The following is a 27,101-nucleotide window of genomic DNA, read 5'->3' as shown; positions in this document are numbered from 1 at the left end:
TTGCTGTGTAAACCGAGTGTCCATCAGAGGCTTGTAGCTTGCCATCACAGTGTGAGAGGCTGCCCAGCTCCACAAGCCTTTTAAGTACAATATAAGCACAATCAAAACACTTGAAACCCGTCTTCTTCCTGCAAGTCTCATAGAAAAATGTTGCTATGGGAACAAAACCCTCTGTCCATCCAATCAAATCAACCCAGATGAAACAAAGATAAACAAAGATGACAATATCACTAATATCTAGACTTCATAGCTACCAAAGAGAAAACAACCAGATTCACAACAGAATGGTGGAAAACAACAAATACCCTCTCACTGGAAAAATAAAAGGTCTTTGTCAGATCATCCTTTTTTCTATAGCACTGTAAATTTACTCAGTGTTTTAGAAAATAATTAAGGTGACATGTTTCCTTCCTTGAATAATTTACAATCTAACAGGCAAAAATCAAAGCAGGGTAACAGATTCGAGAGAACTGGGGAAGAAATCCAAGCAGCAAAGGGATGTGATGGTGCAGAGAGAGTGAACCCTACCAGTAGCAGGTGAACCATAACCATCACCTTCTTTGAGAGTGTTACGTTTTTAAAGTCTTTACTTTGAGGATATTGTCCTAAAATTTTGGGGGTGAGCGGGGGTCATCCCTGCTTGTTTACTGAGAGAGGGACACTCAGTCTGACTTATTTTTCACATATGTTTTTAAAATGCCTGTTTAAGGGTTTATATATTTTTAAAAAAACCCAACACGCTGCAAACTCCATTTAAGCTTCTTGTTGGGGATCCCCTGTGCCTCCTTCTCAGCTCAGGCAATACTAGAAAGTTTTGCCAGTTTAACTATACCACTACCAGTATAGTTAGACCATCAAAACCCTTCTGATGTAGACAGTTATTTAAAAAAAAAAAAAAAAAAGTGCTGTTACCAAAATAGCTATGCTGGAATCCATAATCAGTTTTATACTGATATAACTGTGTCTGCACTAAGGCTTTTACCAGCCTAGCTATATTGGCAAATAATCATATCCCTAACGAAAATGGCTATGCCAGTAAAACTTTAAAATGTAGACCAAGCCTCAGTGCCTTATTTCATGCTACCCCTCAATGTATGGAATTTCTTCCTTCTCCTTGTTCACCAGTGGTGATTTATCTTGTTGCGGAGGGTCAGCACAAGGCCTAAGGGCCCCTTAAAACTCTCTTCAGCCCAAGCGGGCCCAAGGAAATGGGGTAGGGACCTTGTTCTGGCTCTCTGCACTAGGTGAATTTCAGCTCCTGTGGGAGGCCTTTCAAACATTCACCTGTCTAGTCTAGGTGACGTATTTAAACATATCATACTAAATGAAAAACAAAGTCCCACTTTCCACCTATTTGCCATGCGTGCTGTACGTTGCATGCATGATGAAGTTATCTATAACATCTTACCTGGACTTCAGTATCCAAAAAAGGACTTTAGATGCCCAATGCAACGCAAGCCCAAGTCACTTGCCCTGGGCTCTGCCACGTGGGGTTTTTTTGCAAAGTAAATGTACCCTAAGTTTCTGCCAAGCGAGCATGGACCCAGGTGCCTCAGTCAACAGCCTGGGGGCTTAATCTCATGCCTGTGCCCCAGAGGGATCCTCAAGCTAGGCATTCTCCTGCCTACGTAGTTGGCATGCTCACACTCACAGCATGCTTAAATCCACATTAAACCAGCTGGAGCCAGAGGAGGAGGTGCCACCCACGCTGCTGTTATCACTTTTCACTCAGTGATTAGAGCACTCACCCAGAACTTTGGGGACTCAGGGTTAATCCCTCCTCTGCCTGATGTGAAGAAGGCCATTGAATGTGGGTCTCTCACCTCCCAGGACCTTCTCTCTGTTAGACTGGAAACTCTTAACACGTAGTCTTCCTTGTTTTATAAAACACTGTGTAGATTTACTGCATTATAGAAACAAGTGATCTTGACAATGACCTTTTTGTTTTTTCCAGTGAGAGGGTTATTTGTGTGTTCCAATATTCTGATATGAATCTTGTTGTTTTCTCTTTTGTATTGACTGCTTGGGTGAAGTGTAGCTATTGTCATCTTTTTAAAAATCCTGGGTTGATTTGAGTGGTGGAGAGAGAGTTACGGGCTATTCTGAAGCAAGGCTCTCTCTCCCCCTCCTGCTGAAGCTGTTCCACTGTGTATAAATAACTGCTCATTGGAGCAGGGGGACAGGAACTTGAATATCCTAGCCACTGAGCTATAGAGTCATTCTCACTCTCTCTGGCCCAATGACTATTTAAGACCCTAGGCACTCACTCTCTGTACGAGATGGGCTGAGAGCAAAAGCAGCACTCGATCTATATCTTAGAACCACAGCCTGCAACACCCTTAGGACTTGTCTACACATGGAGTAATTCAGGAACAGCTATTACTGAAAAAAGAAAAGGAGGACTTGTGGCACCTTAGAGACTAACAAATTTATTTGAGCATAAGCTTTCGTGAGCTACAGCTGAGTACCACTGAGTAACTGCATGTGTGGACACTCTTATTAAGGAAAGGAGTACTTATGGCACCTTAGAGACTAACAAATTTATTTGAGCATAAGCTTTCACGAAAGCTTATGCTCAAATAAATTTGTTAGTCTCTAAGGTGCCACAAGTACTCCTTTTCTTTTTGCGAATACAGACTAACACAGCTGCTACTCTGAAACCTCTTATTAAGGAATAACAGTGCCTGATTCCTGTTTAAATTGATTTAATTACAGCAGTGCAACTTTCCTAATATAGATATGAGCTTAGCTTGTTAGATCCTCAAGGCAGTGACCCTTGTCTTGTTCTATGTCAGAGGTGGGCAAACTTTTTGGCTCGAGGGCCACATCGGGGTGGGGAAATTGCTTGCAGGGCCATGAATGTAGGGCTGGGGCAGGGGTTGGGGTGCAGAATGGAGTGCAGAGTATGAGAGGGGTTGCAGTGTATAGGAAGGGGCTCAGGGCAAGAGGTTGGGCAGAGGAGGGGTGCAGGGCACAGAGTGTGGGAGGGGGCTCAGGGCAGGGGGTTGGAGTGCAGGAAGGGTGCAAAGTGCTGCAGGGGTTGGGGTGCAGGTAGAGGGCTTAGGGCAGGGAGTTGGGGTGAGGGCTCCGGCCTGGCGCCACTTACCTGGAGTGGCTCTGGGGTGGCAGCGGTGCACACCAGGGCCAGGGCAGGCTCCCTGCCTGTCCTGGCCCTAGCCCCGGCCCCATGCCGCTCCAGGAAGTGGCCAGTACAATGTCCTTGCAGCCCCCTGGGGGAGTGGGGACAGAGTTCCATGCACCTGTGGGTACCTCCCCCAAAGCTCCCATTGGCCGCGGTTCCCTGTTCCCGGCCAATGGGAGCTTCGGGGGAGGTACCCACAGGCAAGTGCAGTGCACGGAGCCCTCCCCCAGGGGCTGCAGGACCATGGTGCCGGCCACTTCTGGGAGCGGCGCGGGGCCTACGGCGCCCCAGGGGTGGCAATCCCACAGGCCGGGTCCAAAGCCTTGATGGACTGGATCCAGCCTGCGGGCCATAGTTTGCCCACCCCTGTTCTATGTTCTGTACACAGAAAGAGAACACTGATGATGCTCAAATTATATTGCATGCACAAGCATGCGCACACACTTAGTTTATTTTTAAATAAGCAAAGAGATGGGATTAGGCATGTGTTTATAAACTAGGATTGAAAAGCCTACGATTTCATTTATTAGAATGACTAAAGAACAATGAAGATTGACAATTCAATCACTTATTAATAGTGAATTATTGTATTTCCATTCATGTGTAGGTGAGTCAAATGCTACAAACATTTAAAAGAGGATATTATGATTAAATTGATTTAATTCTTTCCTCCTATTTCACACTACATATTAGCTGTATCAACAAACTGTATTTTAATTTGATTGTGAGCTATTGACTGATTGACCAAATGAAATCAAAATCAGTGGTAGTTTGGGAAATGAGGTCCTTTTTCTCCTGGGCTGAACACAGGGCTAAGATCCATGAGCAGCTGGGTCTGAGTCCCAGTTCTGCTACTGTCTTGCTGTGCGAACTTGGGCAAGTCACTGAATCTCTCCCAATCCCATTCTCCACCTTTAAGATGTGGATAGTAATAACTACCTGTCTCACAATAGTGAAGGGAGGATTAGTTAGTAAATGGAACCGTGGTGCTTTGAACAGTTATTTTTTAACATTTGTAGTATTTCAGTGTATGGTACTAGTCTCAGTTGTTTTGCTATTCACACTCGTAGCTTCAGTTAGAACCAAGCAACTTCATAATGAATTATCTATTAAAATGTAGCCCTTTTCTATTTATTATTTTCTATAAACATTCAAAATTGTTATGAATTTCAATATTGTTATGAATAACAATATTTTTATGAATTTCTTTCACTCTGTTGTGTTACTGGGAATCTAGAATACAAGCTACGCTGACTAGTAGTGATAGGTCACAAGTCACATGATATTGTTTCTCTTCCTGAGTGGATGAGCATAACTCTTATAATCAAGTTTCTGGAGTAAATGCTTGTGAAAAGCAAACAAATGTTTGTTCTTGGCCATACTATTTCAATCGTGGTGATGTAGGACTAGAAAAAAGAGGTGGTTGATCCTTTTAATCACCCATGTATGTACAGGACAATAATAGGTTTGATTTCTCTCACCCTTCTACTACCTATTGAATGGGCTTTATTGCTGCTGCTGCCACTTTGTCTGACCATTTTAAAGCCATAGAACCAAATTCTGCTATCAGTTATTATACAGTTTCCCACTGCAGCTAATCCAAAACTTCACACATGAAGACTAAAACTAGAGCCTTATTTTGAGAAGATGCATTGTTACAAACACATCTAAATATCAGACTGTGAGTGCCCATATTTTTAATGGAAATTTTAAAATCTATCTATCCACAGAAAAGATGCTACAATTAATTCCTCCTGACTTCTGTAGCATAAGTCTCTGTGATCTTTAATCGCTCCAGAAGAGATGCCTGCTACAGTCCTTAGTCATCATAAATAAAACAAATCATCCATTCAGAAACATGATTGTTGTTCATTCACCTACAAACCCCAGATCAACTAGCCATCAAAATACAGTAGGGAAAGCAGAGCAATCCCATGAGTGTAAAGGGAAAAAGAACGTCTAGTCACATAGAAATAGCATATAGAGTTGGCATGAATAGCAGATAGCCCATCATAAGAAGTTATCCTCAAACGCTAATTTCACTAAGACCCTTTGCATTAAAACCTCTCTCTTGCATTGAATGCTTTTCAGACATCCATTTTTCAGTTACATTTGTGTCCTCGATTCTGCAACTGATTATGTTGAGCAAGAGTTAAAGCAATGGTACTTGCCACTCCATACACATGCTATTTGTTCAGTTACTTCACTCATGGACAGCTAGATTGGCTTAAAATGATCTGTTTGCTTATCTATTTTGCATGGAATTTAGAGGAGTTAGCAAACATGTTAATAATCCAGAATAAAGGGCAGCAGTCTAACAGGGATTATGTAATTGACTTTTCATTCCTTGGATCTGCCTGTTGGTGAGAAAAAGAAAATATCACATTTAAGTGAATATTTTTGTTGAAGCTAATTTAAGCAGAAAAAACAGTGATCAGCTCTGTCAAATAAACATTACATTAAAATAGAAATGTGTATTTAAATCCATTTGTAGGACAAATAAATGCAAAAATGTACTGTCTCACTAACCCATTTTGTTGTCATTTGGTTATACACCAGAATCTGCAGGGCTATAAGAACCTAACCAGAATAGAACAGAAGCTGCTGTCATCAGTAAAATGCAAGAGAAATTGATGAAAGAGATGGGAATGATAATAAATGATAGATGTATTGATTCATTCACTGTAACCATCTGAAAATGAGCAGCAAGTCATGATGAGATCGAAATTATTACAACACAGCAATTGTGATATTAGTTAACAGCATTTAGCATCAGCGTCTAGCAGTTATTAGGAAATAGCTACCAATCAAGCAAATCACTTAAGCATGTGCATAACTTTAATTACATGAGCAATCCCAATGTCTTGTTTTTAGTGATCTGTTGAATGATTTTACGTGGTTTCTCTCTCATTAGGCAGTAGAGATCAGACACTTCTTAGGGTGCTGTACTAGGCCTCCAAAGCCAAAAATACAAGCTTGTCCAGAACCCATTCTTCCAATTTCCTAGTCAATTACTTCTGCTTTCCTCAACAAAACAAACAAGACAAAAACATTTCAAATAATAGGAAAAGGTAACTGTAAAAATCAAAATTAGCCAGGGCTCTCAGCAGCAGGTATAATATCCAAAAACCATTTGTACCTCCAGCTCCATTTCTGAAATCATTTCAGTTTTGAGGTGACAACGTCTCTTTAAATTTCAAGAACAAATAAAGCCATCAAATGACAACTAACAATTTTTACAAGTGACATACCACACAGCACAGGAGAAAATACAAATACACAGTACCAGATCAAACAGACCTGTCACATTGTGGATTCCAGTGTAATAGAAAAGCTTCAGTGTAGAGAGAAAGAAATACACAAAATCTCAGGACAACACTGCTGTAGGGCATGCCTGCCCTGTAGCATTCCCTGCTGAGTTAGTGTGGAACAGCACATACCCCCTGCCTCAGTTTCCCATCTAAGGAAGCCAATAACTTTTCTTCAGGCACTTGTGATGCTTAACTCAAAAATACCCTCTTTAGGGCTTGTCTAGTCCCTGCTAACTCAAGGCACTGCAGAAACCTTTGGATTCCTTTCATTGACTGCAGTCATCCACCATGCGATGAAGAAGCAACAATTACATTGGCCCCTTCTCCCAGTTTATTCCTTATTGGCTGAGTGAGAGGATCAGCCTGCCCCAGGTCCCGGTAACGAGATTCTTTCTAAATGCTACTTTTTCCTGGGACCTAGTGTCTCTCTCCCCTATCTCCTCAGGCTTTTTGTATCCCAAACTCTTAAAGGGTCATGTCATGCAACAAGGAGGACTGATCAGCAGGCATTTCTGCCCTTAAAGGGCAGACTACCCCATCACTGACACACACAGTCACCCAATTCAAAGTTAAGAATCTTACAGATTATAAAAGGTCTTTCAGCAACATAATTTGTTTCCATATAAAGTTGAGCAACATGAATTGAAACCAGCTAGAAACATTGAAAATATCAACATCTTAAAAGTGAGAGACTGGACAAGAGCTATTTATTAGCTGGCCTCATTATGGCCTTTAACTCAGCCCAGTATGCTACCAATGGTATTTAGGCTGCGTAGAGGCAACGTGCAGTACAATGGAACACCACGGATGGCTCTATCAAATGAGTTTGACTCCCCCTGTTTCTATTACATTTACTATCTGGAAAGCAAAACTGCTGTCCATAGCACAGGACGTGCCATGAAGTTAATTTTTTTGTCTGTAAGCTGGTAGCATACACAGTATAAGTCAAATATTAGAACAGTAAGTTAAACACCATGGGTCCTGCCCTGTGCTTTTTAATGTTACTTTTAACAATTGCTTCTACACACTTCACTCTATTTTCCAGGCCTGAACAAATTCATATAAATCTCTTGTAGCTTCCTATGTTGTTATGATTTGGCCTTTGTGGTTTTATGGCCAGTAAGGGAAAAGAAGCAAATGCACATCCTGAGATAGGATGTCAATCCCGGAACAGATGACCATTACTACCTATAATTAGAAAGAAAAAAAAAAAGTCTGAGGTTCTGATTGGTTTGGGGGACTGGTAATGTGAGAAAGACTTTCACCCTACTGGATCAGTTATGGAGTAGCTCAGGACTGATGGACAGTTGTTACCATCAGATAGGTGCTCAGTGGCTTTAGTGCAATGAGTTGGTGGTCTCAGCGCAGTTCCTAGTGAGGAGGTGTCTACCTCAAAAAAGATCATACTAATTGGCCCCTTACTGTCAGTCTTGACTGCAAACCCACACACAGAGTAAACTCTGTGGAGGAGACTGGGACTAGAAGTGGGTCTCCCATGTTTGAGTCAGGTCAGCAACCTGTAGTGCTGCTACCTATCAGGCACTGATAAACAGAGGAGAGTGCAAGCTCCAGAGCTATCAAGAAGACACTTTTCGTAAGCACCAAACATATTCAATAAAAGTGGTGAGTGACGAAGGAACAGTCACGTTGGCTGCACTGTACTTTCTAAATGAAAAATACTGAATTACGGTGCTGTTGGGCTCTGTTAAACTCATAATTTTGGAATCCCAATAATGCATGAAACAGAGTTGGTGATAATAAATATTAATAATATTTATCATGGTCAAAGATAGGTTAAATGTATTATTTGGTTGGTTTGGAAGTGTCTGCAAGACAGTACAGGCCTGATTTCTGCTCTCGCCTCATTCACACAGTAATAATTCCATCAAAAGCAGTGGAGTTGCACCAGTATAAATTGGGGGGGTGTCTGAAAAATCAGGTCCTAAAGCTTCATGAAAGGTACAAAACATTGTATTTTAAATATACAGTTAGCAGGAATTTTGACAGTCAACTATGAAGTATTATGTTTGTAAAACTACCCACTGAATTAGGATTACGTTCATAACAGGTAAAAAATCACCATGCCATTTAAAAAGATATATAGTCACAGTTCATTTCCCCTTAAGGCTTCCTAGAGCACGACTGCTATGGTTTCTGGTTCATAGACTTATTTGTGGAGTTACGACCCACAAATCTCAAAAGGGTAATAAAATGTGACTGGTTTTTTTTGTTGTTTTTTTTTTTGGAAGTGGCATGGCGATTTCTCATGTAATGTATGAATGAGATCTAATTTTAGCCTTGAAGCCACACAAAAACTATGTCCTTTGCTGCATCTTTGTAACAATAAAGCAGAAAATCAGGGCTTGAATCTCCTGCAATTTATTCTGGTGTAAATCAGGAGTCACTCCATTGAAATAAAGGAAATAAAAACCTATGTAAGAAGAGAATTAGGCTCTTAGATTTTTCTCTCTTAATTGAAAGCTTAAAATCTGAAGACTATCATAGCATGCAGAAAAGTTGCAACCAGACCCTAAAATTGTGGACTCTGATTTTATTTGTATTTGTTTAAAAGTTGTGCTTTCCCCCCAACCCCTTGATGTTCTCCTATCCCTGCTAAGGCATGAATGGGGTAGGGGGTTGAATGAAGGTGCAGAGGGTGGATTTTGTGTGTGTGTTTAATGACATATTTTACACTTGCCTCATGCAAATAGTCACAGCAGGACTATGTGGTGTGTCTGTCGGGGGGGGGGGCAGAAAAAAACATATGGTGACAGCAAAGCAGATACAGGCTTTATTAAAGAGACACTGCCAAGCTGATGTTATAAAAGGGACTAATTTTTTTAAAAAGCAAGTTTCAGATATAGCATCCATCCAACAATATGTCCTGGCATTTTTTAGAAAAATTCCTTGGGGGGGGGGGAAGGGTATCTTTGCATCTCTGCTTATTTTAGAAGTCTTTGGAGTGGGCCTGAAAGTGGCAAGGTCAAATATGCTCAGGCCCATTCCCTGCGTCCTTGTGCACGTTTGTCTGCAGGTACTATCTGATGGAACTGGTGAACCCTCTCTTGCATGCACTGGGGATGAGTGTGCATGTTATGATTTTGCTACCCCCCTCCCCCGACCTGTGCACAAGATTGATAGCATCAGGCTAGAGCATGAGACCAGAAGTGCAACAGGCCCTCAACAAAACAGTGAAACTGACTACACACAATGTGCTGTCAAATACACAAACAGCAGCTTTAGGGGGTAAAGGGGGAAGAGAAAAAGAACATTTTCCCTCTAATCTCTTTTAATTATAGTGATCTTTGGGGTAGTAAAGCAATAGTAGGAAAAAGACTTTCGATGGAAATGTGGTTTTTAGCTTGACCGTGTCCCTTAAGTTTGGTTATAATCTTAGGCAGACAGCCAGAGAACAATGAAGTGAGGTTTCCTTGAATCTCCTGCAATTTATTCTGGTGTAAATCAGGAGTCACTCCATTGAAATAAAGGAAATAAAAACCTATCTAAGAAGAGAATTAGGCTCTTAGATTTTTCTCTCTTAACTGAAAGCTTAAAATCTGTAACTTTTTTCATGTTTCCTCCAAAACAATCCAATGGCATCAGTCCTTATCAATGACTCTGACCACCCCAAGGTTCAAATATCAGCTCTTTTTTGTGTTAACTAAATTGGTATTTAAGAGTTGGTTGTGTCAGCTTGTAAAGATATTGTTCTGGTCTCCTTTTAGAATTAATGGTGAAATAAATTATTCTATAAGTCATTCATATCCAAGATACGTGATCCTGCTGAAGCTGACTGTCAGGAGCTGCTGGAAAGCACTGAAAAGACTGAAAGGCCAAAAGCAGGGGACAGTTTTTGTCATTCCTAAACAAATTCCTGCAGAGAGGACACACTTAATATCATGGTCAGATTATAGGCACGGGTGGCCTGAGTCAAATAAACTCATGTCCTATCTTGTCTTTTCTAGGGAAGTGTGGTAGATAGAGACTGCAAGTCCCAAAATGCAGTGTTCTATTTTGGTCTGAGATGACTCTGCCAAAGGCAGTCCTAAGAATGCATTGCAGAACTCTGGTGGTCATGCATTTGCCTTATGGATTCTGCTTGGATCAGGATGGAACATCACATGCTAGGAACTTCTGTCTTTGTGGATCATGTCTCCCTATTGAAAGGTGAGAGCAGCCACAGTGGTCCCCACAATGTGCTAATTAGCTGTAGCTCCCCAACTAATGGAAAGTTAACAATACCACGCTGGGAGCTGCTAAGTTTGGATGCTCTTGGTCAAAGTAATTTCTTCATTTTAACTACTTTGTGCATTACATAATGTTTTGAGATAGTCATATGAAGGCCAATCAAATGAGCTGCACTAACAAGCATTAAACTACAGGTAGCTTGATTGTACTAAGATAATTAAAAAGTTGCCCATGAACTACAAGTCTTCCCAGTAATCCTAGTGGGAAGTAGCCTGCATTATTGTATACTATTCCCAGTCAACTGAGAATCAAAAGATTTAAATAAAGTTAAAATTTAAGGAATGTGGTTTTTGGCCTATTTAAATTTTTTCCCATAACACATTAATTTATTCTGGACTCACATTTGTATCAGTTTCCATATGCTTTTGTGTAGTGTCACAAGGTGGACTTGGCCTTTTAAGAAGGAACTGGTCCAGCCTACCTTTGTCTTATTAACAGCCTCTTGATAGGCTTGATAGAGAGCAGCTGGTCTCTATAAAGAGTCAGATAGGAACAGGAAGACTATAGTGAAAAATTACAAATTCTTAGATGTGATATTTGATAACAACATGCTCACTTGGTGGGACCATACTGAAAATAAAGTGCAAAGGGAGAATTAATTTACTTGAAAGTATCTCTGAAACATCCTGCAAAGCAGATAAAAAAATTATGTAATGCTATACAAAGCGCTAATTAGACCAATTATTGATCATGGATTCCATGCCTTTAGGTCAGCAGTGAACACAAATTTAAAAAAACTAGACAAAATCTAAGCACAGGCATTGCGTATCGCATGTGGTATCTTCATTACAACAGCTCTGTGTGTACTACAGATAGCACCCAGTGAAATGCTTATTACTCGTAGAATGAAGCTTCTAGAATTAACCTTTTGGGCCAGAGTACCAGGTAATAGTGAAGGTGACAACATTAAGCTAATATAAAATGATTTCTGGGAATTAAGTGGAAGCAAGGTAGGACAAAAACTCAAAATTCCCCATGTAAATAGGATACAGAAGTGGATAAAAGATCTTAATGAAAAAAAAAAAAAGGATTGAAAGAAACCAAAATCTATAGCTAATGGAAAATACTCTATCACTGGAAAACCACCCCCCCGAGATAGATGTGGAATAATGACATAAATAAAAGAAAAAGAATGATAAATATACAAGAGATAGATAAATCAGTACATTTGTGAGAAGTGGTGACACTATTGCCAAAGTTATACAGACTGCTTCAGAGAGGAAGGAACAGGAAGAGCAGGAACAGATTTCTGCATGCCTTCAGTTGGACTCAAAAAAGCCATAAGGCTAAGTAACTTTGTATTGGTCTTTACAGCGGAGCTGACAGCAGAGGCGAGGAGTGTGTATATGTGTGTGTGTGTGTGTGTTTGGAGGGAGAATGCTGGTTTCATGTGCCACCCCAGATTTGCTGCTTGGCTTGTACTGAGCATGCTCACACAAACTGAGCATGCTCAGTAATACTGTTGAAGCTGGCTGCTGCCCTCACTCTGTTCCCCCCACTATCGGCAGGCGTGGGTTGTCTCTGGCTGACAGGAATTGTTAGCACTAAATTTGGCTTTAGGTGTGCAGCCAGCTGCTGTGGCCATCCTGTCTGATTCCTTATCAAAGTTTCAGGCAATTTGCAATGGCAAGTCTGACAACAGAAATTACATTCTGAATGAAATATTACTGCTAACAACCGAACTGGTGCAATTGGATATAACCATAATACTAGCATGGATCCCAGAGCATGTAGGGATAGCAGGCAACGAACTGGAGGACAAACAGACAAAAAGTGCTATTAATCATTAACAAGCTAACCTAAGGATCCCCTTAAGCAAACCAGAATTTAAACGCCTAATAAAAATGAATGAGGGAAGGAATGGCTTCAAATGTGGGCAAACAAAACAAAAGGGGAAAATTCCAAGTATGAAGATGTTGATCTAATCCTCTGGCGTGACTGTACCTCCTCAGCCCCGCCCCCAGCCCTATCCTCTGGTGGGGCTGCTATACAGACGGAGAAGACCATGCGTGGAAGGGCTGGGGCGGTACTGCATGGTGGTCAAAGACACGGGAAGTGAGTCTGCTATGCTATAAAACCGAAGAAAAAGAAACAGGAGGAGGAAGGTGGGGCAGAGGCTGCAGTGAACAGGAGACCCTGGCAGGAGAATCTCTAGTGAGGGAAGCGCTTGGGCCTGAAGGGCCACTTGGACACTGTGAAAAACTGCAGTTAGAAAGACCTAGGAGTTTCTGCAGAGATAAAGAGCAGAGACAGACTCCAGGTAGGAAGATCTGAGAGTGAATGCTCAGAAGAGAGCAGGGAGTGGTGGAGGAGCCAAGGGTGGGCTAAGGGGAGAGACTGAGCAGAGCCTGGGAAGGGCTGAAAAACTGTGCCCAACTTGGAAACTTGACAGCAGACAGAGCTCAGGGAGGAGCAGCTTTGCCCAACCTGACAGGGGTGGGGGGAGACTGTGTTTTATTTGGAATACTATGTTAATAAAACCAGATCCCCACAAAGGGGTGTTGTTATTGGACACATAATGCTCTGTGGAGTTACTGAAGACCCCCAAGTGAAGGGGGAACTGAGGCAGGATACTACAGATCCACCCCAGGCCATGAAGGGGCAGTCAGGAAGTAGAAAGCTATTGCATGTAGATTTCCAGGAGCTGAGATGATTCACAGAAAATCAAAGATTGATGGTAAATGGAAGCCTATATGTGAACTCTACTTGCTCCTTGTCTCGTGTCTTACTCTTGTCTCCTTCTTGGTTACATGTACCTGCTGCAGCCTGAAGGCAACACAAATCACAGGGAGTGGACTTCTCTGTCCATGCCCCTTCACCAAGACTGAGTGAGTGGTACAGGGCCAATAAACACTTTACCCTTCAGCACCTCTCCTGAGAGGAAATGGGGTTCTCTTCTCTTTGGGAATGTCTGCATGGCAGCTGGCAGGGTTAAGGACAATAAGATGGAGTTTCTTAATTATATTAGGAACAAAATAAATCCTAGCAGTGGTATAGACCCATTCCTAGAGAGAGATGCTAAAATTATTAATAATGATGACAAAAAGGCAGAAGTGTTCAATAAATATTTCTGTCCTGTATTTGGAAAGCAGTATGATGATATACTTGTGTAATATGAGGATGATGAAGTACTTAACAGTCCATTAGTAACTGAGGAGGATGTTACAGGTAATTGGGTGACATTTAATGGCTTGTGATATATACAGGAAGTCAGACTAAAGCCTGAAGGGACCATTAGATCATTAAACTCCATGAATCACGGTATCTTAACAAAAACAAGATTTATTAAAAAAAGAATGTAATTTAAACTAAAGAATTTGTTCATTTAACATTTCTAGACACTTCTAGATACCTCTCATAAGCTAAAATAGATGGGGCATTCTCAGCCACATTACAGAGTTAAAAAGAAAAGTCAATAGCTTTAATCCCTTGAAAGCAATCCCTCTCACATCAGACTGACAGCTTCTCTGACTACCCAGATATCAACTCATCTGGTGATATCTCCAGGACCTGCTTAGCAAGTTTTAAAATGGTGTCCCCTGTTACATACAATGTTATCCCACTGCCTCAGCAAGAGACATGTTTGTGCTTTGCAGGATATCAGCTCCCTAGCACATCAGTCTGTTAGCCACCTAATTCCTCACAGTTCTGCCAGCCCTTACTTGGCCTTGCTGGTAACAATAGGTGTACCCAGCCCCGAACCCCTCTGAAATTGTCCCTTGTAGTATCCAGCCCTGTCACTGGACACTCACAGAAATTTCCAGGTTTGCTGTCCCAAAGGGAACAATATACACACAGCATGACAGGTACAACTCAGGATCAGGTCCTTTATAACATCACAGCACTGAGATACATTTATAGTGAAAACAATTAAGTTTATCATCAAAGGCTAAGAATTAAGAAATAGTGAATAAGGATAATGATGGAAACAGAAATTATTACATTAAACACAATATGTAACATACTTCTTAAACTCTAAACGCAACTTATGAAGGCTATAAACCTTGTCTAAAGTAATTCTCACCTAAAGCAATCTCCCAGCATCACCAACCGACATGGCTGGGATCCAACTTTCATGAATGCAAAAAGCACTGTCCTTTTTGCTTCCTCAGTGAAGGATAAAGATGTGTCCTTTTGCTTCTCCTTGGTTTGTCCCAGAGTCAGGATGATCCCTGTGGTTTCTTTCCTGGTGTGCTGGCTTCAGGTTGTTTTCACATACTCATGTTGATACTGCATACAAAATGGGCTTCCATTGTGCTGATTTACAATGCTTCATCTACATATGAACTTAGGCAGCCAAGTGAACATACATTGCTTTGTCTGGCACAACCTTTTTGTCAATTCCGAGTAGGATACAGACTTTAAAATGTATTTTCAAGGCATATATACAACTCCTTAAATATCAGTACATACTTCTTGCAATGATTATGAGGATTAGTGAGACACAAGCTTTTATTAGACACTTGACACAACCTGTTTTGGGTAAATCCTATGAAAGCAGTGTGTTGCTGTTACAGAATAGTTAACCCTTTACCAGCTCTTAGAATCACATACACATTGTAATTTCCATAACAGTTTTTGTTTTGCACTTGTAACCTGTACTCCCGAGTGGGTGATCAGCAACAGGGACTGAACTTGGCATCTCTGCACCTAAAGAATGAGCTTCTGCTATCTGAGCTAGCAGACCCAGATCTGTTAGCTAAGAAGGTAGAAGACTCATCAACCTGTAGCTGTGGCCCAACCACCATTACACAGAGAGAGAGTACTGCTCTGAGTGGGTTACACAGTTTAAGTGGCATATTTCTGAACACTCTAAATCTGTGCTTATGATTTTGCACACATCATTATTTGAACATGCACATGGCATTTGTCCTGGTCAGATCGTTAGGCTTCTGATTCAACTGAAAGTGCTGCACAGGTGCCACTTTCACATGCAGATTTGGGGTTTGTGTACTCTGCGAAGCTTCAAAGCTTGTATCTTCCACCAACAGAGGTTGGTCCAATAAAACAAGATTACCTCACTGACCTTTTTCCCTGCAAGTATGAAGGGTGCTCAGATACCACAGCAAGGCACACGGCATGAATACCTAGAAAAGTAAAGTTGCATGGTTCAAAGAAGAAAAGGAGTACTTGTGGCACCTTAGAGACTAACAAATTTATTAGAGCATAAGCTTTCGTGAGCTACAGCTCACTTCATCGGATGCATTATGAAGTGATCCGATGAAGTGAGCTGTAGCTCACGAAAGCTTATGCTCTAATAAATTTGTTAGTCTCTAAGGTGCCACAAGTACTCCTTTTCTTTTGCGAATACAGACTAACATGGCTGCTACTCTGAAACCTTGCATGGTTCAGTAAGTCACAGTCAGGGCCAACTCTAGGTTTTTTGGCCGCCCCCTCCCCCCCGCCCCTTATTTTGGCTTTTACACATTTGCACTTTGCAATGTTTTTGTTTTGTTTTGTTTTCACTGTTAAAAACAAAAAAAAATTGAAAACAGAGAATTTGTAGCTAGTGAAATAAAACAATTTCCTACTTGTGTAATTCATTTAATTTTAACAAAATCACAGTTACAAACAATTTGGGTTCAACTATACACTGTAATGAAAACGTTAGTGTCTTCCAGTGCGCCCAGTTTCTCATAAATTAAAAAAATTATATGAACGGAACTTTTCTGGTTTTTATACTTGCATAGTCTTTTAATAATTCAGTGAAATTAAATTTTTTGCAATGGTACTTTCAAGTGAAGTTAGTGCAAGTCCTGACAAACGATTCTGAGACATGGTGGACCTCAAATAATTTTTTAGTAATTTCAGTTTTGAGAAACTGCACTCACCAGAAGCCACTGATACTGGTAATGTTAAAAGAATGCGTAATGGTATAGCAGTGTTTGGAGTGAGGTGCTCAGGGTCGTATATCCCGCCCGTGGGCCCCCAGCCCAATCTCAGACCCATCCCCATCCCCGCAGAGGGGACAGTAACCGACAAAACAGCTGGGGGGCAAGTCAGTCATGGGGACGGGGGAGGACCAGGGGCACCCACCCAGCACTGAGCCGCCCAAGGCAGCGGGTCCCTTACTGGCCGTGGGTCCTGCCCTGATCCTGGGCTCCGCTTGGCTTGGCTCCAGCTCCTCTGCCATTTGTGACACATCAGGCGGGGGGGAAGAGCTGCATCACCCTGCTCCCCTGGCGGCAGGGGACTAGGGCAGGGACCCCCCACGCTCAACTCGCTGCCCTGCCCCATGCAGGGGCTTATTGGTTGACTGAGCAGGGCTGGGGGTGGGGTGGGGGGGGAAGGATGGCCAGAACGCCACTCCTGGAAATGTGCCGTCCTAAGCATGTGCTTGCTTTGTTGGTGCCTAGAGCTGGTCCTGGTCACAGTGAGTATCTTAGCCCCAGTGGGATTTAGTGAGGCTCACTAGGTCGTGATTCACTGGAGTATAGTTGTAAATAGTTATAAAATAGCTTTTCAACAAAAATACTGAGGTGGTTATGAGATGGGGAGTGCGGAAGTGAAATTACCCAGGTTATTGCAGATCCTATTTAGGACAGAGGAAATAAAAATTGAACAAAAACAAACAAAAATGGCTGGAAAGGATTCCCCTCCCCTGCTTTATTAAACCATTAAAAATATGAAACCAGCACAGAGCCATTGGGTCGAATCTGCATTTTATCTTCTACCCATTGTGTGCTATAGTCGTCACTGGTGAAGTAGTTTAATATTTTGTGGAATCTTCTGCAGGTTCTTTAAGATATTCCTTCCCCTCGATGGGGAAAACATATTGTAATGCAGGTTTCAGAGTAGCAGCCGTGTTAGTCTGTATTCGCAAAAAGAAAAGGAGTACTTGTGGCACCTTAGAGACTAACAAATTTATTAGAGCATAAGCTTTCGTGAGCTACAGCTCACTTCATCGGATGCATTTGGTGGAAAAAACAAAGGAGAGATTTATATACACACACAGAGAACATGAAACAATGGGTTTATCATACACACTGTAAGGAGAGTGATCACTTAAGAATAAGCCATCACCAGCAGCAGGGGGGGGAAAGGAGGAAAACCTTTCATGGTGACAAGCAAGGTAGGCTAATTCCAGCAGTTAACAAGAATATCAGACGAACAGTGGGGGGTAGGGAGGGGGGGAAGAATACCATGGGGAAATAGTTTTACTTTGTGTAATGACTCATCCATTCCCAGTCTCTATTCAAGCCTAAGTTAATTGTGTCCAGTTTGCAAATTAATTCCAATTCAGCAGTCTCTCGTTGGAGTCTGTTTTTGAAGCTTTTTTGTTGAAGGATAGCCACTCTTAGGTCTGTAATCGAGTGACCAGAGAGATTGAAGTGTTCTCCAACTGGTTTTTTGAATGTTATAATTCTTGACATCTGATTTGTGTCCATTCATTCTTTTACGTAGAGACTGTCCAGTTTGGCCAATGTACATGGCAGAGGGGCATTGCTGGCACATGATGGCATTTGCTTGTCACCATGAAAGGTTTTCCTCCTTTCCCACCCCTGCTGCTGGTGATGGCTTATCTTAAGTGATCACTCTCCTTACAGTGTGTATGATAAACCCATTGTTTCATGTTCTCTGTGTGTGTATATAAATCTCTCCTCTGTTTTTTCCACCAAATGCATCCGATGAAGTGAGCTGTAGCTCACGAAAGCTTATGCTCTAATAAATGTGTTAGTCTCTAAGGTGCCACAAGTACTCCTTTTCTTTTTGCGAATACAGACTAACACGGCTGCTACTCTGAAACCTGTCATTATGCAAGGCACTGAATTTAGCAGTATAGAGTGGAAATCTGTCAACTTCATGAAAAAACTCGCACAGATACAGACAGACATCATTTTCCTCTCCAAATGCAAACAGATGGACATCATACCGAAAGGACTGAAGGTAAAAAAATCCATTACAATCTACATACCACACAGACTATGCTGACAGCTTGTGCCACACACTCAAAGAAACTGCGGAACCACCTGATCAACATCCTCTACAGCAAACAGGGAAAGATTAAGAATGAGCGCTCAAAACTGGATACTCTCATAAAGAACCAACCTTCCACACAAACTCCTCGTGGCTGGACTTTACAAAAACTAGACAAGCCATTTACAACACACACTTGCTTCTCTACAAAAGAAAAAGGACACTAAGCTATCTAAACTACTATATGCCACAAAGGGCCACAACAATGGTTCCCGTAACCCACCCAGCAATATTGTTAATCTATCCAACTATACTCTTAGCCCAGCAGAAGAATCTGTCCTATCTCGGGGCCTCTCCTTTTGCCCCTCCACCCCCACGAACATGATACAGTTCTGTGGTGACCTAGAATCCTATTTTCAACGTCTCAGACTCAAGGAATATTTCCAACACACCTCTGACCAACATATTAACCCACAGAGACCTTCCTGCCAACACTACAAAAAGAAGGATTCTGGGTGGACTCCTCCTGAAGGTCAAAACAGCAGCCTGGATTTCTATGTAGAGTTCTTCCGCCGACGTGCATGAGCTGAAATTGTGGAAAAGCAGCATCGCTTACCCCATAACCTCAGCCATGCAGAACACAGTGCCATCCACAGCCTCAGAAACAACTCTGACATCATAATCAAAAAGGCTGACAAAGGAGGTGCTGTCGAATCATGAATAGGTTGGAGTATGAACAAGAGGCTACTAGGCAGCTCTCCAACACACCTTTCTACAAGCCATTATCCTCTGATCCCACTGAGAGTTACCAAAAGAAACTACAGCATTTGCTCAAGAAACTCCCTGAAAAAGCACAAGAACAAATCCGCACAGACCACCCCTAGAACCCCAACCTGGGGTATTCTATCTGCTACCCAAGATCCATAAACCTGGAAATCCTGGACGCTCCATCATCTCAGGCATTGGCACCCTGACAGCAGGATTGTCTGGCTATGTAGACTCCCTCCTCAGGCCCTTCATTACCAGCACTCCCAGCTATCTTCGAGACACCACTGACTTCCTGAGGAAACTACAGTCCATTGGTGATCTTCCTGAAAACACCATCCTAGCCACTATGGATGTAGAAGCCCTCTACACCAAGATTCCACACAAAGATGGACTACAAGCCATCAGGAACAGTATCCCCGATACTGTCACGGCTAACCTGGTGGCTGAACTTTGTGACTTTGTCCTCACCCATAACTATTTCACATTTGGGGACAATGTATACCTTCAAATCAGCGGCACTGCGATCGGTACCCGCATGGCCCCACAGTATGCCAACATTTTTATGGCTGACTTAGAACAACGCTTCCTCAGCTCTCGTCCCCTAATGCCCCTACTCTACTTGCGCTACATTGATGACATCTTCATCATCTGGACCCATGGAAAAGAAGCTCTTGAGGAATTCCCCATGATTTCAACAATTTCCATCCCACCATCAACCTCAGCCTGGACCAGTCCACACAAGAGATCCACTTCCTGGACACTACGGTGGCTAATAAGCGATGGTCACATAAAACACCACCCTATATCGGAAACCTACTGACCGCTATTCCTACCTACATGCCTCTAGCTTTCATCCAGATCATACCACTCGATCCATTGTCTACAGCCAAGCTCTACGATATAACCACATTTGCTCCAACCCCTCAGACAGAGACAAACACCTACAAGATCTCTATCATGCATTCCTACAACTACAATACCCACCTGCTGAAGTGAAGAAACAGATTGACAGAGCCAGGAGAGTACCCAGAAGTCACCTACTACAGGACAGGCCCAACAAAGAAAATAACAGAATGCCACTAGCCATCACCTTCAGCCCCCAACTAAAACCTCTCCAACGCATCATCAAGGATCTACAAACTATCCTGAAGGACGACCCATCACTCTCACAGATCTTGGGAGACAGGCCAGTCCTTGCTTACAGACAGCCCCCCAATCTGAAGCAAATACTCACCAGCAACCACACACCACACAATAGAACCACTAACCCAGGAACCTATCCTTGCAACAAAGCCCGTTGCCAACTCTGTCCACATATCTATTCAGGGGATACCATCATAGGGCCTAATCAAATCAGCCACACTATCAGAGGCTCGTTCACCTGCGCATCTACCAATGTGATATATGCCATCATGTGCCAGCAATGCCCCTCTGCCATGTACATTGGCCAAACTGGACAGTCTCTACGTAAAAGAATGAATGGACACAAATCAGATGTCAAGAATTATAACATTCAAAAACCAGTTGGAGAACACTTCAATCTCTCTGGTCACTCGATTACAGACCTAAGAGTGGCTATCCTTCAACAAAAAAGCTTCAAAAACAGACTCCAACGAGAGACTGCTGAATTGGAAATAATTTGCAAACTGGATAAAATTAACTTAGGCTTGAATAGAGACTGGGAATGGATGAGTCATTACACAAAATAAAACTATTTCCCCATGGTATTTCCCCCCCCACCCCACCCCCCACTGCTCCTCTGATATTCTTGTTAACTGCTGGAATTAGCCTACCTTGCTTGTCACCATGAAAGGTTTTCCTTCTTTCCCCCCCCTGCTGCTGGTGAGGGCTATCTTAAGTGATCACTCTCCTTACAGTGTGTAATAAACCCATTGTTTCATGTTCTCTGTGTGTGTATATAAATCTCTCCTCTGTTTTTTCCACCAAATGCATCCGATGAAGTGAGCTGTAGCTCACGAAAGCTTATGCTCTAATAAATTTGTTAGTCTCTAAGGTGCCACAAGTACTATCCTTTTCTTATATTGTAATGCAGTTTGTCTTCATTGTCTTCGGGATCTTACAATCTCACTACAGGGCTTTCCACTTTTCACATTCTCTCAGATCAAATTGATTCGAATTGAAAGATGCAGGATGCCTGCAACAGCAAGTAAAGTCGTATAAAAAAGCTGTGCCAAAGCTGAAGGAAATAGTAAAATGTAAAAACTCAGCATTTACACACTGCTTGGCCTTTATTCCTGTTGATTTGCCACATCCCATAGCAAAGGATTTCTGGGATAAATTAACATCAGTGAGGGTTCAATGCAAAGACAGAGGTGAGACAATGCCCCTATATAGTAATATTAAGGCATATATCCACTGTAGGGTGCAGCTATTGAAAGACAACCAGATGCTTGAGTAGATCAGGTATTCTATCAAGGAGGGGGGCAGCGATACACATTCTCTGTGGGAGGACTATGGTGTTTTTATGATATCGCTGTCCAATGTGTATGTTCCTCTGAACTTTACTTTGTACCTAGGCAGACTTGGGACTTCTCTGATATTGCAACATTACTATATTAGATAGAGGGAAGAGGATGGGGAAGAGAGAGAGAGATGCAGAATTTCATTAAAATTAACACAGTTTATATATTCACAGTGGTAAGTGCCTCATGAGAGACCACGTTGTATCAATCTATAAAGTGCCATACGCACAGTCTGAGTTATAATTCATGAAAATGCCTAATTTACTGTATCTTTTAGATGTCCAATCCTAGGCAGCAACTGTGGATAATGAAAGGTGTTTGCTTCCTCTTTGTTAACTGCATAAAGTTAATTATACTCTATAACTTATCAGCATGACAAGAGGGTACGAATAATGGGGATTTAATTTTGCACAGTGTGGTGTTAGACAGATGGGTAAAAGGCTGTCACTGAAATTAGGCTTGTATTGATACACCATCATTTACAACTTGTATTTTTTATATAGTACAATTATATTTATATACAATATTATGTTGCTGCTTGTTTAGATGATTAGCAAGTAAATTTACTCAATTTATTTTGCTTATTTTATAAATGAATCTACAGTAAAAATTAAAGAAAACAAATGGTAAATGACTCTATATACACACACGAGAGAGATGGAAAAGTCAACTACTCTACAGATATAGTGGGAACACTAGTTATTTTGGTGTGAGATTTTTGAAAGGCAGGTTGCACTTCTCTTCCATAATCAGAACCAAAAATGTAATTTATAGGCCACCAACGTAATCTGAAGAACATAGAAGCAGCATCTACTACCAAAGCAGTAAGTATTGTACCATTGCATACGTCTGAATGATGTCACTACTACTTGTCCTCTATTCTGTAGCCATGACCAGCATCTAAAACAGCAGAGATAATCAAGTGCCATGTTTATTATTTCCTTGAAACTGCAGTCTGTGATTCTGCAATGCAGAACTAATGGAAATACTGTAGACTATTAGGTACTAAGAATTATGACAGTCATCTTCTAAGAATAACACCTGGTTCTAGACAAACTTTGGGCAAACTTTTTGGCCCAAGAGCCACACTGGGCAATACAAATTGTATGGTGGGCCATGAATACTCACAAAATTGGGATTGGGGTGTAGGGGGGGTGCAGGCTCTGGGGTGGGGTTGGGGATCAAGGTTGGGGTGTAAGAGGGTGATCTGGGCTAGGAATGAGGATACTGGAGAGCGGGAGGAGGATCAGGGCTGGGGCAGGAGGTTGGGGTGTGGGGAGAGGCTGAGGGTGCAGGCTCAGAGCGGCACTTACCTCAAGTGGCCTCCCGGAAGCAGTGGCATGTCCCCTTCTCTGGCTCCTACACAGAGGTGCAGCCAGGCGGTTCTGCAGGCTGCCCCATCTGCAGGCACTGCATGTAGCAGCCAGAGTGGGGCCATGCTACGCTTCCGAGAGCCGCGTTTTGCAGCCCCCAACCCAATGCTCCAGCTGAGCAATGTGGTGCGGCCTCAACCCAGGGCCCTGGCTGGAGCGGGGGCGGAGCTGCGTGGTGCGGCTCACAGGCCAGCTTACAACGACTCACGGGCAGTATTTTCCCATGCCTGCTCAAGACAGAGACTCAGGCCTAGTCTGTGCATTCCTTTTTAGGCACTAAGACCCAAATAAATAAGTCTAATCAATTTAGAGCCGATGCAGTTATTTTGGTTATAAATGTTACACAACTAATGCATTGCACATTTAAATACATGTAAATAGGGTAGGGGCTGTGATTTTGTATCAAACCCATACAGCTACTACGAACTCAGGAATAACTCACTGCATTGAAAGGAAAAATGATCAAGAGATGAGGGTGCTAGCTTCTCTCTCTAAAACAGAAGATTAATTCCCTACTCTGCCACAGACTTCTTATGTGATCTTGGGTAAGTCACCTTAGCCTCCCTGTGCTCAGTTCCCTGACTGTAAAATAGGGGTAATACTCCTTATCTCAGAGAGGGGTTCTAAGAATAAATACATTGCAGATTATAAGGAGCTCAGACATTATGGTAAAGGCAGCCATCAAAGTACCTAAAATAGATTAAACATTAGAATCTATTTTCTGAGACAGTGAATAATAGACAAGATGCCAAGAATGCTTGTTGCTGCCCCTGCCCCCAGTCCCAGGGGGGCTACCAGATCTAACTTCAACTCACATAGGCACTAGAAATAAGGGTCTGACTTTAAGCCCACTGAAGTCAAAGAGAGTCTTTTGATTAACTTCAATGAGCTTTGGATCAGATCTAAATTAAAAATCTTCTGTGCCTTAACTCTTCATTCAGTTAATGAAAGTATTAACTGTTCTTATTATTTACTATATGCTGAATCATTTCTTGCCCTCATTTTTAAATTTTTTAAACAAGCACATTTGAAGAGATGTATGGTACCTACGCACAATTTTAAAATGATGCTATTAGATCAAATTTGCATTTGTGAAAAATTTACATTTTGAAAAACTGAGCTTTTATAAATCCTCAGAGTAATAGAAATGCTTCCCGAGATTTTCTCCTTAATACAAAATTCCATTGGAAACCAATTAAAAATAAAATACGAACGCATACAAATTCACATCTCCCTGCAGTATTTGCAGCATGGAGAGCCTGAAATTGCAACTGACTATGTGCAAAGGTGAAAGTTATTCAGATTGAGGAAAATACACAGAGTAAACAGCAGAAACTGAGACAAAGTAAGATATTCAGCCAGAACATAAGGAATATTTGTAATACTGTTATTTTTGTTTTTAAATACACTGCCAAATTTTGCTGACTTGCAACCCCAGAAGCCCATAATTTTTAATTTGACATTGTCTCTGACTTGATGATGGGATAGAATACATATGAACTTGTTAGATGTATTTTATAATGCTTCTTAGGGTTTCTAACTCTCAGAGCAGACCAGATTGAGCCAGTAGAGACTGCATTTCCAAAGCTTTAATTTCTTTCCCCTAAAAGTGAAAGTTTAAAAGATTTTGATAGAGCCTTTATATTAGAAAACTGAATCCAGATTTCCTATGTATTTGTTAGAAATTAGATTAAGAAGCTTTAAAGTACCTATTTAACTCTGCTAGTTATACAAATGGCAGCTTTATTGCTCACTGGATATACTCACTATACTCTACATCGTATCGGCTTACTTTAGTGACAAAAATAAGTTTTGATTTTTTTTTATACCTATTGGCAGGGACTAGTAGATTTAGGTATGGTGAGAGAACTGCTTTATTTTCTGACTCTCACTTGTTTACCAAATTCCAACTGCAGAATCTCTATGATGTGCAGGCTAAAGAAAACATCTCTTCTTTCATATCCTGGACAGAGTGTGATAACTGGCAGTTAGAAAGTCTCTGCTGTGTCTACACTGCAATATAAGTCTAGGATTCAAACTCAGGCTCATGCGCCTAAACTCCCCTTCCATCTATACACAATTGTGCTAAGCCAGGGTTCCCAGAGCCACACCATCCCCTCTAGACTTGTGCTCTGGAGTCCTCCAAAAGTATCCCACAGTCCCAGGGACTGACTTTTTGTCCTGTGGACAGCCAAGTTTGTTCACACTGTATCACGAAAAATGGACTAGAGTAGCTATATTTTGGGAGGGCACTAGGAAGTCTGGAATATGGGTGGTTGGACATGAGCCCGCATAATGCAATGTAGATGCTGGAACCCAGGGTTCAATAATTCCTGACCTGGGGTTACAAATTAGTACAGATGCTCAAGCCCTAGAACAACAAACGCAGGGTTTGCTAACTTGAGTTCTACTAATCTGGATTTACATTGAAATGTACCCTCTTTCTACTTGTCAACTAGACAAATGCTAGTTGGAAGCACAAAAACACAAGGTGGGAAGGAGTTGTATAATTTGTATAGTCATGACCTCTTTCTATGTGCTGTCTGAAGAGTAAGTTCTGTTACATGTCCATGAACAATATCCAGAATAAAGAATCCAAAGTAAACTCAAAAAGCTACTAGCTCTAGATCTTGCACTGAGTCCTGTGACCAGGGAAGCTGTTTAAAACATAATACATACATGCTCATTTTGTTAGTATACAGTAGGCACCCTACGCGGGTGAAAAAGATAGATAGATTAGCTGGTTCTAATTGTGATGGGTTCCCCCTTCGGAGTGCCAACTGGAACTGGGGTACAATTGAGGCCTCTGACCCACCAACCTGGGATCCCACTCACGCGGTAATGCTGTGACAAGCTGCAGACATGCTCCCTGGCTCACCCTTCATCAGCACACAAGTAGGGACACTGCAGCTACATGCACTGATGCTGAAATCAGCTCTGAATGGGAAGCTCAGCTCATTAAATTAACCCCCTCCCTCAATGTGGAGAGAGATATGCAACAGCTTTTTGCCCCCCGTTCTGATTTCCACACTGGTTTTAGACAAAACAGAACAAGTTTATTAATTACAAAAAATAGATTTTAAGTGATTATAAGGGATAGCAAACAGATCAAAGCAGATTACCTAGCAAATAAACAAAACACAGTCTAAGCTTAATATACTAAAGAAATCAGATGTGAGTAGCAAGTTCTCACCCTATTTGTTGGTTTAGACAGTTTGGAGAGATTCTTGAGAGCAAGCTGCACTTGCTTACAACTTAAAACTCCAGGTGTTCCTTTCACAGACTAGAAATCCCTCTAGCCTGCGTTCAACCCTTCTCCCCCAGTTCAGTCCTTGTTTCTCACGTGTTTCCAGCTGTCATCTTGGGCAGGGAGTCAGTGAAGAAGCAGGGACAATGATGTCACTCTCCTTCCCTAAGCAGTTTCTGCGTATGGCGGGAACTTTGTATCCCAGTTTGATTCCCACACCCAGTCAGTGGAAAAACACTAGTATTCTATGATGGAGTCACTACAAGGTGACTTGGTCACATGTCTCTGTAGGACCATAGCAGCCATGACTCAGAGGCTGTTTGTAGCATCCTCAGGAAGACTCCCCAGTGGAAGATTAGCATATTCTAAGACCTATTGTTCTCCCTAATGGCCCTTTCCAGCCAGCCATCTAGACTGATTGCATTCTATCTAGTGGGTGTTCTCCAGGTGTAAACACATTTGTAATAGATGCATAGACAATATTCCTAACTTCAGATACCAAATGATACATGCATACAAATAGGATAATCATACTCAGTAAATCATAACCTTTCCAGTGATATCTCACGTGACCTATATTGTATTAAGTACATCATAGTCATGCCATAATTA

At 41.8% G+C, this 27,101-nt stretch overlaps 1 long non-coding RNA gene across 1 annotated transcript; it reads right to left on the bottom strand.

Moving 5' to 3' along the window:
* Nucleotides 1-13,965: 13,965 nt before the first annotated feature.
* Nucleotides 13,966-17,475, bottom strand: LOC122455737. The gene is made up of 2 exons (XR_006274187.1): nucleotides 17,376-17,475; nucleotides 13,966-15,788 (listed from the first exon to the last, which is right to left on the bottom strand). It is a non-coding gene; the product is annotated as an uncharacterized LOC122455737 (long non-coding RNA).
* Between the last annotated feature and the right edge of the window lie 9,626 nt (nucleotides 17,476-27,101).

The sequence above is a fragment of the Dermochelys coriacea genome, chromosome 1, assembly GCF_009764565.3.
Source record: "Dermochelys coriacea isolate rDerCor1 chromosome 1, rDerCor1.pri.v4, whole genome shotgun sequence".
NCBI classification, from domain to species: domain Eukaryota; kingdom Metazoa; phylum Chordata; order Testudines; family Dermochelyidae; genus Dermochelys; species Dermochelys coriacea.
Note: the sequence above shows the minus strand (reverse complement) of the source record. Positions and strands in the feature narration are given on the sequence as shown.